The sequence below is a fragment of the Psittacula echo genome (genome assembly GCF_963264785.1).
Source record: "Psittacula echo genome assembly, chromosome: 6".
NCBI classification, from domain to species: Eukaryota; Metazoa; Chordata; class Aves; order Psittaciformes; family Psittacidae; genus Psittacula; species Psittacula echo.
Genome location: NC_137743.1, coordinates 11,306,057 through 11,317,362, shown reverse-complemented (window position 1 = coordinate 11,317,362; position 11,306 = coordinate 11,306,057). Strand labels below are relative to the sequence as shown.

Sequence of the window (11,306 nt, the reverse complement as noted above, 5' to 3'; positions counted from 1 at the left end):
CTACTACTGCAGTGCAGAATCCATCTAAGCCTGAAAGGGGAACTGATTGCAGCCACCTGAGAACTTAGCATTAAAAAGCTAAACCTTTCTCAGCAAAATACCAAAAGATCGGTTATAACAAGTCTTCAAAGAACTCGCTTTTAAATCTCATCTGAACTCAAATGATGACTGATTGCAGATGCTCTGCACACTGGAGTGTATTTGTCAACACAGAGGTGTGGTTGCCACCTTCTGAATGGCTACTGCCATTTCGTGAGGCCCCAACGTGTGCTTTGCTAGGGAGCTTGGTCGCACGTAGCTTATGGCATCTCCTATGGAAAGAGTAGTCAGCACACTGGTGCAAGGTTATAGCAGGTGTCAAATGGGGATCGTCCTCACTTTGTAGAGGAAGGAAACACGGGAATGCTGCAGTGCCCTGCTCCACCACTTTAGTGATGTCTCAGTAGCTACAGGTGACCAGCAGCAAGTGCGGGGTAGCTGTGAGACACACACAGGGCACTGACACGTGCTTTGTACCCACTCCTCACATTAGAACGTCTAATCCTCTGTCCTGGGGGCAAACTCTCCGGTTAAACGGCTGGGCTGGCGGGAGAACAGTTCCTGTTCCCTCTAACACTTCAGTGAGGTGGAGTCTGTGACCGGCAGAGCTACGGGCCGCCCTCCTCACTCAGGGCAATCGCCACACTAGTTTCAGCGGTGACACGACGGGGATGCGCGGCCACGGGGGCTCCGATGTGAGGCCGCGCAGGGCCAGTTACCTGCTGAGGCTGCCCTGCAGCTGCACCGGCGGGCTCTGAGGAGCGGCGGCAGCGGCACGGCCCCTCGGGGCTTATGGGACTCCAAGACAAGCGGCCCAGACAGCGAGGAGCCCGGCCTCAGCGCGCCCGGCCCCGGCAGGCCGGACCAAACCCCGCCCCGCCGCCTCACCGTCGCCAGGGGCAACAGGGCCACTTCCGCCCGCCGCCAAGATGGCGGCGGCGCCGTAACCTGGAAGCGGTCGCTCGCTCCGCGCCGCGGCGGGCCCGCCCCCGGTGTGCGGCGGGAGGGCGGTGGGCGGGCAGTCCCGTGACGGCTCGGTGCGCACAGACGGTGGCCGGCAGGGGCGGGTGGGGAGGGGGGGTTCGAGCGCGCCTCGGGAGGATGGCGGAGCCGCACGGTACGGGGCAGCCGGGCTCGGGGCCGCGGCGGGTTGGGGCGGGGGGGGCGGCGTCGCCGCCGGGGCAGGGCTGAGGCGGTGGCTGACAGCGGGCGGGGTGGGCCTGGCGGCGGCCGGGAACGGCGGCGGCGAGGGAGGCGGGAGGCCGTGGGCACAAAGGCGGGGAGGGCCTGGGCAGCAGGTAACCGCGCGGGGAGCGCGGCCCGTGCCGCCTCAGAACGGGGGTGTGGGGTGGCGGGAGGCAGTGGGGCAGCCCTCGAGGCTCCCGGCACCGGCACCCAGCGAGTGTGTGCGTGCGTGCGTGTGTGTGTGCTCTCCCGTGCCCCGGCGGGGCAGCCCCGCCCGGCATCGCAGGGCCCGGGGCAGGTGGGGCGGGCCGGGCCGGGGGCCGCCCGCTGCGAGCGGCGGGGCCGGGGCGGGCGGTCGACCCGCTGGGCTCGGCGGCAGGGCTGCCCCGCTCCGCCGCGCTGCCGGGCGATGGCAGCGACCAGCCGCCGCCACAACAACAACAACAGAAAGAAAGGAGGAAGCTCCGCTTTACAGCTTCACCTCTCCTCCTCCCCTCCTGCTCCCGCTGCCGAGAGCTGGCTAGGAGAAATCTGAGGGACTTCGCGTGTGTGTAGTGGCACTGGCGCTCAGGCTAATGATTACCGGCGCTAAGGGTAATGATTACATCTGCCTCTGTGTGTGAGTGCTGTCCCCCACCCTCTCATATAGGCGTGAGGTTCTTTTCCTGTTTCACCCGATGTATTTATTGTGGCAGTTCTGATGGAGACGGACAGGCAGAACCTCCTTTCAAAAGTCATCGCCTTCCTGCCTAGCCAGGTGATTTTGTCAGTGTTTAAACCGGAGAGGTGTCGCAGAGAAAAACGTGTGACAGCTATGTGTGGCCGTAGAAGGTGTTTTCACTGAGTTGTATCTATCTTTCTCTAGGAAACGGTTAAAAAGCTGTAGTAATCTTAGTTGAGGTGAACGGCTGTTGACTAAAATTGCGACTGGGTGTGGGCTGTGCAGAAATTCATCAGAGCTGAAGTTTGGTGAAACTGTCGCTGCTATACTTTACCCGCAGGTATGGACACGGAGTAGAAAGTCACAGTGTGTGAGGAGGCAGCTACGAAGTGCTGAAGTAGTGCTAGTGTTTTTTAACTGATGTGATTGAGCTGGGACTATGGAAGCATACGTTCAACTGAGCTCTGCACATGTGCAGACACTTTTGAGGCAGAATATTCATGATCAAGGAGTTGTAATTGTGCGTGTTGTCATTGCTGCGGGACTTGGTTGGGGTTTTTTTTGGTCTGTCAGAGCAGAAATTCTGGTGGTTTTAGTAATTACCTTCGTGATTTTCTACTGTTTCTTGTTTACGCATACGACTTTTTGCTTATTGTTATTTTTACCTCGTACACTGACTTTTTATAATCACTAGTCATTATGAGATGCTTCTATTTATAAAATCAAGGGCTTAAAGTAGGTGGTGGTCAAATTAAGTTACACTTATTTACAGCCATATTTCAGGCATATGTTGTATAGTGATCTTGATATAATCCTAGTGTGGTTTTGGGGAGGATTTACTGTATCCTATGAATTTGTTATTACACTGTTGTGCGTACATTTTAATTTTAGTAACACTCTTATCCTCTTAATTCCTGTTGAATGATTTGGGTTTGACTATGCTGGCTTTGGATGTAATTATTCTTTGCTCTGGATGAGTAAAATGGGAGATTACTAATTTGAAGCTGGACTCCTTTTGTTTTAAGCTGGTGTTTGTCAGCCATCAGGATTCTGTACGTGTGGCAAGGCAAAACATGTACGTCAGGCAAAACCAATTTTATATGTAATCTTGTAATACAGAAGGATGATTCCAGACAAAGCTCTCCTTGTGTCCACAGCGTTCCTTTGAGGAATGCCGAGGACTCCTCAAAGATGATGCTGTCTTCTGCCACATCCCTCTATTCTGCTCTTTCTAGAAATGTGAAATCCCCAACGTTTTTTCTTAGGGGTTATGGCAAGGATAGGGTTGATAAACAGTGCTGATTGCCAATAGCTGCTCTTCCCAGTCTAGTTTTTCCTTTCCAGCGTGACATATCTGTAAGGCAGGAGGTGCTGGGAGGGGCATTCCTTTGTTATGTTGACACTTAAATCGCACTGATGGGTGTATTCTCCTCCAGGAATTTTGTGTGATTTGAAGGGATTCGTTCAGATAAGGAGTATTTTCTCCAGCTGCACCCTTAGCCTGTGCACAGAAATTAATTGCTCGAAGGATCGCTGTGCATGTGCCTTTTAGGAAACCCTGGGATTCATTGTGACTTGGCTGTGGCTTTCTAGAAAAGAATGTTTCTGCTGAAGCGGGGTGTGTGTGTGGCAGTCCCGGCTTGTCACTGCATGAGCTGACCTCTGTACAGCAACCCTGCAATAGCTGGATGCATGTGCTGCTTATGTGTGTGCGTGGTGCTCCTGCATGTTAATTGGATTGAGGCTGTAAAAGTATCTTCTGGTTGTTATGAACGTGAAGGATCACATTTTGTGATCCCGTCTTGACAAAGCTTGAGGAAGCCCTGCAAATAACCGAGGTGTCTTTTGGAAAGGTTTAAAATGTTGATAAAGAAATAAAACTGTGTTAAGAGATACCAGATATTCCAAAATACTATTGTGGAGAATTTGGGTGGGTTCTAAAAAGGGAATGGGTCTCTCTAGCAGCAGTCTCCTTCGTGTCTGAAGAAAGATGAAAGTTTGCATGCATGGAGGAAGGGGAAGGCAGTGTTTGTACCTTCTTGCATGAGCAGGATGGCTCACCCTTGATGCCCACCTTGTCCCTGCCCTTTGGGTGACTCTGCTTTTCCTGGGTGCAAGGCAGCTTCTGGCCCATAACACGTACCCATATGCAGTGCTCTGTACCCTCTCACTCAGCTTGGCCATTGGCATTTCCCACTCAAAATGCTTCGAGGCTCTTTGCTTTTTATTTGATTTTGTCATTATCCTTCCGTAATTGAAGTGATGCTTGCTTTCCTGCCTGTCATTATAATACCTTGTATTTATTCTTACTGCATGCAACTGCATCTCAGAGGAGGTATTTCTGTTCTTTCTCTTTCTGATGGGTTTTGTGTGTGTGAGAGAAGGCTGAGGACACCGTAGTGAAGATTACACAGCCAGTTGTAACTAGATTGCAGAGACAAAAAGAGGCCTTGTTTACGTTATAATTGTGCTGGCTGACATATTCTAGTCTGTTTGATACAGTAGTCTTGCTGTGTTACTAAATGTACAGATTAAATGTAACAGGTAATGAGCAGGTAATGCTTGCAGTATTAGCCAGTGACCTTAATTTGCTTGGTTTTTGCTGCATTGCTTGGGCTTGATGGTGTTATGAAATAAATGTAACGTACTATTAAATCTGGGCATTCGCTGATGCCAGATTTGGTTCAATAAAGGCATTTTCAGTACAGCAAAACAATGGTTTGCAGGTAAAAGGGGAATTTTAATTGCTAAGAATTTTCCCATCATTAACCTGCAGGTAATGGATATATTTTGTAAAGAAATTATGCAGTGTTGATATTTTCTTTCAAAAAAGTAATTTCAAACTACATCGTTTAGTCTGTTTTAAGATTGTTGCAGTTTAAGAAGTACTTTATTTGTGTTGCTCTCAAAGAGAAATACATGAGAGAACAGAGCCTATCATAATTGTGGACATGCTGACTAGCCTGAGAATATGTTAACAGGCTGTGAACTGGTGTGGATAAATATTGGGATGCGTGGTCAGACTTCTTCAGACAGTCTGTAGACTTGGTTCTTTTAGTCCTGTTTTACTGTTAAAGGTGTACATGAAAAAATAGGAAAGACTTGAAGTATTTCTTTGCTTTTGGGTTCTCTACAAAAGCGTCCTGTTTTCAGAGTGGATGTACATTAGATCCTGATTTGCACACCTGCTTCCCTTTATGTTACAAAATGCGTTGGAGAGTATTTTTTGCCACAGGAAAGCATGCAGCTGGTTTGTTTTAGTATTTTTTAGAATAAAGTTTGCTCTTTGTCTGTTAGTGGTGTTGGGGTGTCAGAGAGGAGCAGTGCTGGGGAGGGTGAGCTCTGCCCAAGCCCAGTTATTCATCTTGAGAAACATGCGACTGGTGCTCCTAGTAAGTTGGTTGTACCTTGCTCTTACCTTTGCCATGCTAATCCTCTACGTGCTTTTGTGTCTTAAAATGCTTCATATTCTGGAGTGATCCAGCAGACGGTATTTCTGCCGAGCCCTGCTGATCCCATGGATATTGTATCTGGTTCAGCAAACCTGCCTACCCTGTGGTAGAGGCTTTTTGTTATGCATGCATCCTAATTGTTCTTCTGTTGGCATTGTAGTAGACTGAAGGGGCTGCGCACCAATGCAAATAGCCTTTCTAATACCTTATGCATTTGCATTATAATGGCTGCATAAATATTGCAGCACATCTCAGTTCACTCTCTCGATGCTTTGACTGCTCAGCTTTAAAATAGGTTCTTTCTGTAGCACAGATCTTGTTTGTGGTTGGGATTGCTTCGCAGAGGGGTTCTGAAGCGCATCTTTATTAAATAGTGAAGCCTGTTTGCGATGCGGTGTAATTTTAACTCACCCGTGTTGCAGTCTCCCACTCCTTGCAGCCCACAGGTTCATACAGGCGCTTGGAGGAAAAAAAAAAAAGAAAGCTTAAGCAGTTTTTCACCAACTATTTCTAAAGTCACTATATTTGGGGTTGCAAAACATGTTTGCTCGAGACTTGGTTTTGCATTTGTTTCCAGAAATCCTATAGATGTCTGTGGGAATATTTTGCGCATAAGGAATGTGCAATATTGTGCCATCGTTGTTTCACTGCTGAAACATTCAGTGACTTATGACTGTCTTTACCCAGAAGCACCCCAATTTTCCTTTGAAAGTGTTGATGCAGTGATGTGACTGAAAGGAGACACTTTTTGGGAACCGGTGGCAGGTTGCCATCCTCTGTCTGTCAAAAGTTTGCTTTACAGAGTTGTTAAACAGAACAGTGATTGGTATCACTTGCTTGACTCGTAGTGATTAGTAGATGCATAGAGATTTTTAAATCGTCATAGAATGCCATATGTTAAAGGTTTGGATTAATGTCTTGTAGCAACAGCCTTGTTATTAATGTATTGTGACACATTTTGGGAAGGGTAATATAGTAAACTGTTATTTATATTTTTTGGCTGATCAGTTGTAATCCAGGGTTTGCTTTGTTTTAGTGGTTTAGTTTGTGAAACCTACAGCAAGAAAGGTATATTTAAACCAGGTGTTCATGTTTTTAAAACTGTGTCTGATGTTAGTAGCCTGTTACTCTTTCACTTGTTTGCACGCTTCAAAGCAGTGGTAGTTGTTGGGGTTAAGGATATGATGAATGACCCTGCTCTTGGAACTAAAGTTAAGAAAACAGTTTTCTGAAACAGTTCATGATAGTATTGCAAGAAACCATAAATTTACTGAGAACTTCTCTATGATGACTGATGATTCACTTGTACATGAAGTGTTCTGCATTGTGCTGCAAACAACATCCAAATGACTATAATACAGTACTTTTAACACTTACCCTGTCAAAACCTTGTGCTTTGTCTACTAGAAGTTTAGAATATTTCTAGAGATGGGCATGAAAATACAAGGTTAAATAATGTTAAGTGAAAGCATACAAATAATCTTGAAACCCTGACACCTGAGAACCTTAAGCTGTAGTATATGTATACTCAGTAATTACCCAGTAGCTATTACAGATAATGTTAGATTAGTACCTAAAAAAATACGACAAAACCATTTTAGGATTTGCTGTTGTATTTAGATCTGTGTCTTCAGTGTTTCCATCCTAATTAGGGGATAGTATTAAATTGAAATTGAAGATGTGTTTCAGTGACAGTTTGAATGGTCAGAACGATCCATTGGTCTGGCAGTTTGTGTTGATTGGGAATGAAAATAAATGTACTTATTACTTCTATGTAGAAATACCTGACTGACCAGGGCCTGACATTTATTTGTAGCCAGGTGCAGTAATGATCACAGGGAGCTGGGCTTCTCCTTTTTCTTTTGCCTGTATGCCAGTCGTCTAAATCTTGGCAAATAGGGGATTTTGCTTTGTCTTCATTATGAGTCTTCTCTCCTTGACTGGGAGTAGTGGTAACTTGTGTTTCGTAGCGTGTAAAATGTCCAATCTTCTGTATAATCAAATTTCTCAGCAGTTGTGGGATTCTTTTGATGGCGAAAGTTAGGATAGAATTGTTTTTTAACACAGCGTTAGTCATGTTTATTGATAATTGTCCTGAGAGGAAACACTCACTTTAGGTCAAAATGCTTTAAAGTAAAAATACTCTTTTCTTGCTGTTTTAAATCTTGCATAGTTTTGTTTTTTCTTAAACCAAAAGAAAGCAATTTATTATCACTGTAACTTAAAGCTTGTGTAGCACAGAAGTGAAGGTCCTAGTAAATTTATAGGTAATTGGCTAAAGCTACACATACAGTGCAGCTGTAGGTGCTGCTGAGTAAAGTGCTTTGTGCTGTGGAAAAATTCCGGTTTTTAGCTTCCGGGTTTTTTTCCTTCATGTTATACCTAACCCAGCAAAATGCTGGAGTTTATTCCATCATCATTTAAAAGAAGGTGAACTAAATCCTATAATCACTTTCGGTGTCTCCCTTCCAACTCAACCCCCTCCCCCCAAATCAACCGCCAGCTGTCCAAGACAAGGAAATAGAATCATACTCAAGTAATCCTTATTCTCTCTATTAGGTGAACTCTTGTATTTCTGAAATTGTGATGTTAAGAGTTTCATGTTCTTTTATATTCCCCTTCCCCCTCCTCTTTGAGTTAGCCACTGCAGAAAAGCAGAACTGTGTTTCTTTCAATTCTAAGGGATAACCACGCAGAGAGGAGTGGTCTTCAGATTGCCTTAGATACTAAGTCCTGTTTAGAAGCATTTAGTTACATGGAGTCACGATGTGTCGCAGAGAGAAAATGACTTCATTAGCAAACTATATGGCTCCTGGAGGCATCAGGTGGCTCAATATGTAAACAAAAGTCCAGAGCAGTCAAAAATAGAGCTTTATAAAAAGAAATAGTGCAAAAAAGTGACCTCCTAAACAAGGAAGTGAAGGGCTACCAGAGAGTCTATCTGTGGAGTCCTGCAAAATGCTGATTATAGCAGAATATGAAGGACTTGTCATGAAAACCCATTTTGCTGTTGCTTCTGACATAGCATTTAGAGTACATGATTTTTTAAAATAGTTCTTGTAGAGGACTGATTGTATGATCAAAGGGCTTAAAGCCAAGAAAATCCTATAAAATATGCATAATTTGGTGATTTGCACCATTTTCTTATTGAAAGGATGGATAAGTTAAACGAAGCCTCAGTTCAGATGTTCTTGTTAACATACTAACTCTGTGACAGTTACTTTTCTAATAGATTTTAAAATCTGATGGCTATTGTGCAGTACTTGAAAAACCTAAACTAGTTCTTATTAAAGAGAATTTGATAATACCGGCAGTTACATGAGCTTTGTTGAATTTAAGATTCTGGATGATTTCATGAAAAGGGAAATTTATGTTGGTAAATAACATGAATTAAGAAACCTGGGAACTTGTCTTCGTGCAGCTGGTTCGCTCTGGTAAGTCCTTCTTAACTCTTTTGAGATCCTGGACAGTGTGCAGCTGATGACAGATTTCAGGTGATCGTATTTGTTTTTTCACAGGGGCTATACATTTGCTTTTTGGGAATACTCAAACAATTGTTTGGCAGCTTTCTTGATAGCATATTGTGTGTGGTAGGCTTAGCTAGGAAAGAAACAGAAGTTTAAATATTATAGCTGTGAGTTGTAATTCGTACAATAAATACAACAACTGGGATTATTTTTTTCCGTGACTTCATCCATAAATTTATTTTCTGTGCTTTAGATCATCATTAAGCGTGTTTTTACAGTAGCTATTTCTCTCTTTCCCCATAAGAAGTCTTCAGGTAAATGTTGGTAGTTACTTCTTGCATTTAAACTGTATACTGCCTTGTCTTTTAAAACTGCTTTTTTACAGTCCAGCTCTTTTGAGAAGCTCTAAGTCATACCCAAGCAGCTATCGGGGTTTCAGTTACATGCTCTCACTGTAGTATCATGTTTTCTGCTTCTGAGATGCTGTTTATTGAACCAATTAGTTGCTGGGTGCAAGCCAGAACTTTCTCCTGAAATCAGAATTCAGACACTGGGAGGGTTTCTGTTCCTAACGGACAGTGACAGTTAACGTGTGACAAGGACGTGGTTTGTATCCTGCAACCTCGGTGCTTGCCTGTGTCTGTGCCTATACTTGGTCCTACCAAAATCAGTGGGGTAAACTTCGGAGTATGGATCACACGTTCACATCATAGATTTGATGGTATGTCTGTCTTGGAATGTTTTTGAAACCATTCCAGCTCCTCTGTAGTCAGCAGATGGGATGCATACGCCTTCATTAACAAGCAGTTAACTCTGCTGGTACGACTGAATTTTCATCACGCTCCGGGTCTCTGACTTGGCTCTTTCTGTGTTCCAGCTCCCACTGTTTGTTCTGCTCTCTCCAAGAAATCGGCACTAGCGTTACATGCTCCTGCCCTCCTGTGGTAACGAAACCTTAAATGTTTTTCTCAAAATCAGGTTGTGTAAAAATAAAAGAGAAAGAGAGGAGAATAAGGAACCAGTTTTTCTCTTCTGGAGTAGCTGCGTGCAACTCTCAAGATGCATGTTTGCTTTTCGTGAAGTGTTCTGCTTCAAAAGCCCTGACAAAATCATAGTCATGTCTAAACATGCTGTTACAGTATCAAAAAACACAGTGTAGCTTTTTATAGCTTTGAATTAACCTTCTGGCCTTTTTGTGTGATATGTGCTATCCCTTTTGCATTAGAATAGAGAAACTAAGGCACTGATATTACAGGCGAGATTAGCAGCCACAATGGGGTTTCTCTGCCTTCCCTGCAGTGACTTGGTGGGAGCTGAAACCCACTTCCAGCAGTGCCTTAAAGAGCCCGCGCAGTGGAGTGACCCATGCCAAGCTCACCATGAGTAAGAAGCAGAGGTGGATCTAACCCCAAACTCCGTGCTCCTTCCAGACAAGTGGAAGGTGGAGCAAGACAAATGAGTGTGAAGCCTTTATGGCCATGAAATTGTTGTCAGTAATGCAAGCCATGGAGAGCAGCGTGTTCGAGCTTTGAACATGCGGTATGACAACAAGGGGTCATGTTGCCCAGAACGATCCTGAAGTGGTTGTAGTCAGTATGTGACCTCTGGTTTTTTTAATGATCCTCTGTATTAATAAGGCATATTTAGTATGTGACAGAAAGCTGCTGTCATCTTGGTTTCAAAGCTAACGGTGTATATAAACTATGGATATACTCCTTCAGTCTCTTTAGGCAAATGTTTATGTGTTATTCTCAACATGTAAAGTCTTGGAATGAGAAATCTGTGTTTGTCACAGCTTTCACTCGTGTGACTTCCAGTGTCTACTGAAACTGTTGGGTTTTTTTTCCCTTGCTTAAACCTGCTTCATATCAGCAGGGAGACTTTCACAGTTTGCACACCGTTGTTTCTTCAGGCCAGCTTGTTGGCTGTCTTTCAGTAATATTTAATATAAACTGATAAGTTGTATACCATGGCAATCTAAAAGTAAGCTTTAGAGCTGCTTCTGCTGATTTTTCTCATTGTTCTGTACTTTTACAATGTCATTTTTGGTCCCTCTTTATCTTTGAAACCACTTAACAGTGAAAATACATTACACACTGTTCCCACAAAAAGAAGTGCTCCAGAATAAGCTTCGGTGATCTTTGCTGTATAAATTTCTTACTTTGTGGCACAGGAACAAGTTCATTCAACGCACAAGGCTGTATAGAGCATGAAAGCTACTCATTGCTACCACTTGTCTCTGTTCCCTTATCCTAGGATAACTTATGGTATGCTGCCTCCCGTCATCATAACCAAGAGTATGTCTAAGATTTCTGCAAGTAATGGCGCTGACCATTGAGTTATTCTGTTTGTAATTCTATCTAGAAGTAAAAAGTTCAAATGAAAATAGGGGTAAAGAGCACAAAAGGTTTGCAAGTGAGTGCTACTTTTAAAATGCCGATTGTTGTCTAATCATAGAATCATGCAATGCTTTTTCTAAATGGAAATCGTATAGTGATTTGA

At 44.2% G+C, this 11,306-nt stretch overlaps 1 protein-coding gene across 2 annotated transcripts in view; it reads left to right on the top strand.

The window, feature by feature from the left end:
• Positions 1-962: 962 nt before the first annotated feature.
• Positions 963-11,306, top strand: part of SHOC2 (SHOC2 leucine rich repeat scaffold protein) — a 66,974-nt gene continuing 56,630 nt past the window's right edge. Inside the window, exon 1 of one of the 2 annotated variants that reach the window (XM_080621511.1) lies at positions 963-1,076. The gene's annotated coding sequence lies outside the window, so the exon portion shown is untranslated. Of the gene's footprint in view, positions 1,077-1,123; positions 1,157-11,306 lie in introns of those variants that run through there. The other variant, XM_080621510.1, reaches the window with a different exon arrangement.